The sequence below is a fragment of the Rousettus aegyptiacus genome, unplaced genomic scaffold (assembly GCF_014176215.1).
Source record: "Rousettus aegyptiacus isolate mRouAeg1 unplaced genomic scaffold, mRouAeg1.p scaffold_m13_p_7, whole genome shotgun sequence".
In the NCBI taxonomy this organism is placed as follows: Eukaryota; Metazoa; Chordata; class Mammalia; order Chiroptera; family Pteropodidae; genus Rousettus; species Rousettus aegyptiacus.
Genome location: NW_023416310.1, coordinates 1,156,000 through 1,159,346, shown reverse-complemented (window position 1 = coordinate 1,159,346; position 3,347 = coordinate 1,156,000).

Genomic DNA, 3,347 nt, shown 5'->3' with positions numbered 1-3,347 from the left:
CTCATGGCTCAGAGTCCCTTACATTTCAGTACATGTCGGGGAAAATCACCTTGTTTAGGTCCTTCGTGTGAGCGTATGTGTGCGTGTTAAGTTACGCTTTGTCCATGTTGGCCTTTCTTCTGTGTGAGATTTTCTAGGTCAAACTCACTACTAAATATCCCGTTACAATCTAACTTCTGACTCTTAACACGAAAACGGTACATTATTTTCTTACTCAACAATTCTGAGATGCAATGATGCCTAATTTGTCATAATCATAGAAAAACCTCAAATCAACACCATGTTTTGAAGGGCAATGCTGTTTTAAGTATTTTTTTAAAAACTGGATCAAAAATCTTTGCGTTAAAATTTATCTTTTGAACCTCACATTGGTCTTGGGAGCGCGTGTCCGCTGCACCAAAGAAACTCAAGCCTCAGACATTTTATAAACTGAGTTTTAGGGCTCACATGCGTAGGTGACAGAGGACTTGGTCCAGTGAAACGACCAGAAAGATTTAAAAAATAAAAGGTAGTAGTTTAATACTATATCTACCCATTCTTTGACAATCTTCTCTCAAAACATGGAGCCCAGTTCTCCCCTTGAGTGTAAGCTGGCCTTGGTGGCTCATTTCTAATGGGCAAATGTGGCAGAAGTGACAATGTGACAGCTGTCACCAAGTCGGAAAGGCCCCGTGATTCCTGCTTGCTCTCTGGGGTCTGCGCTGTCATCATCCGGCCCAATCACCTCAAAGGCAGCCGGCTGGGCACGGGGCTGCACCAGGCAATTCTGAGGACATACTCGGTCCCCGGCACAGACAGCAGACGCGGAGGGCTCTCCTTGGAAAAACAGCTAGCTGTGAGACCTTTCTGGGCTGGAGAACCCCTGCCTGCGACCCCCCTCCCCCGGCCACCCCCAGGCGCCTCCCTGCTGCGGCTGGGGGGGGGCCCTGCTCATCAGAAGCGGGGTGAGGCTCGCCTTGACTCGCGCAGCTCACACCCACCGGTGCTGAACCCGGCGCCCTTGATCCCGCCGAGTGGAGGACGCTGCAGTGGTTGTGTGTGTGTGTCCGTGCACGGGAGCCCCGGTCCTGGACCACGGTGCTGGAAACGCCACAGCGTCTGTCCCTCCTGCCTCTTGGCTTGGCTGGGCCCTGAAGAGGGCGGAGGAAGGGCCTGGGCGTTGCGGGGCTAGGTGCACCCCGGGGCTGGATGAGGCTGTACAGTTCACCGCCCCACACCCTCCCCTCCCCGCCTACCGAAGGAGGAGCCTTAGGCGCACCTTCCCTGGGGGCAGGAGCCCCGTTTGAACCTGTTTTCTGTTCTGTTTCCTGCCTTAGGAAGTTATTTTCCTTCAAAGGATCCTCTTAACTGCGGTGGGGTCGGGCCCCTGGGGCTATCGGGCAGGACATGACCATCCGGGTCACAATGTCCGGGACGTGAGCGCGAGGACGTGGCCCTGGGACCCGGTCAGACGTCCTGGGACAAGTGTGCTTCTTCAGATTGTCAGTATAGCTCAGCGTCTTTTACTTTATGTTAAAAAAGCTTTATTTTGCACAGACTGTTTACAAAATCCCTTGTTCTGAAACCCAAGCCGAATCTCACGTGGGCGCCCTCGGGCCTGCTCCACTGGTAACCGCGCTACGGGCCTCCAGGCCCGCCGGCGGGGACGCCTGTCCCTGGACGCAGTGCGCATGCTCGAGGGTTCTCCGCGGAGTGCCCCCCCCCAGTCCGCGTGGGGAGGGGGCCCTCAGGGCGGCGTGGCTGCTGGCAGGCTGCTGCGGCCCCTCGGTGGCAAGGGCTCTCATGCCTCCTGCTTGTTTAAGGGCTCATGGACTTTGCAGGTTAGTAACCTAGGGACCCCGGGACATTTTTATGTGAACAGTATTTGTGTCCCCTTATAAAAAGCAGAGAACATGCTGAAGTCGCATTGATGGAACAGATGCCACATCTGAGAAGTCTGAGTCTGGCTGCTTTTCCCGTAAAATTCAGGAGAAAAATGAGAAAGCGAGGTGGCTCCTAAATGGGCGAGGGGCACTTCCATTACCAGTGATTATAATAATGGCTGATAAGAATGGATATTATGGCCTTTTAACACGTGGATCTTTACAGACGCCCGCTGTTTCGGGCACAGAAACAGCCACCGCGGGTGGGCGTCCTTGGGTGTCTGGAGCTCCCTGGAGCGCGTGGCCAGGAGCACCCGGGGTTTGCTCCCGGCCGGCCTGGGAGCGGCGCCAGGGCGGGGCAGCCATTGCTGTCAGTTCGTTCAGCGGGCGCTTACTGAGCATGCGCGGGCCGCACAGGCAGGTGCGAAGAGCTGGGCTGGCGCTGCAGAGGCCCTGTCCCGTCCCGTGGGAGACCCACACCTGCGGCGGTTCCCTACAGAGGACGCAGGCAGCCCCGCAGCAACACCAGCCCAGAACCACCCGTTCGAGGGTACAGTCGGAGCCCCAGTCTCAGGACTGCAAGAAATGTCCCTTCTTCTATTTCTTCAGATTGAATTAAATCCATTTTTTAGCCCCTTCCTGCTTAACTTGGCTGCTACTGGCCTCCTTCACCTGCACAGGATGAGACCAGAATCCCAGGCCGGGGTGTGGCCTGCAGAGTGTCAGGTGGCTCTGTTGCCAGGACATCTGACCATGCAGTGCCTCAGGCCAGAAACCCTGGTGGCCCGGCTCCCGTTGTCCCAGACACAGTGTTTGGGACAGGCTCATCCATGAACCCAGCCGCTTCCTGGTCAGAGCAGGACCTGCGGCCGTGAGGCCGTGAGGCCCGCGGGTGGGGCCAGTGCTCCTCAGGTCCTGCCTGGCTGGGCACGAGCTCTTTGCTGGTTAGCTGCCTACCCTGCTCGACTCCAGGTCAGACTTTTAGGGGCTGTTTAATTTAAATTTTAAGACAAAGGAGAACTGAGAACCAACCAGATACCACAGTCATCCCAGACATGACAGCTGCTCAGAGCCATTCCCCGCTTCCACCTTGAAGGACTTGCCAAGATGGCGAGGGAGAAGGTGACAGTGTTCATGGGCTGCAGCCCCCGCCTGGCCCTGGCCCTCACCCTCACCCAGCAGCCCAGGTTTAGCAGGCGTCATCCTCCTGGATGGAGATACCAATCACCGCAGCTTCCGCGATGCAAGTCTGTTTGCTGGGACCTGAGTCCTGTTTGCAGTCTGCCGCCTTCTGCTGGAACCTGTGTGATATTACTGGCTTTTTTGCATAGTTGCTCGGGACCATTCTCAACCACCCACCTGCAAACCCACATTCCTGTGGCCTCGGGCCAGGTTCAAGCTGGAGGCTGAGTTTTGTCTCACTCGCCAAAGCCAGATTCGAAGGAAAACTCTCTTGATGGGAAATTCAAATGACATCAACAGATC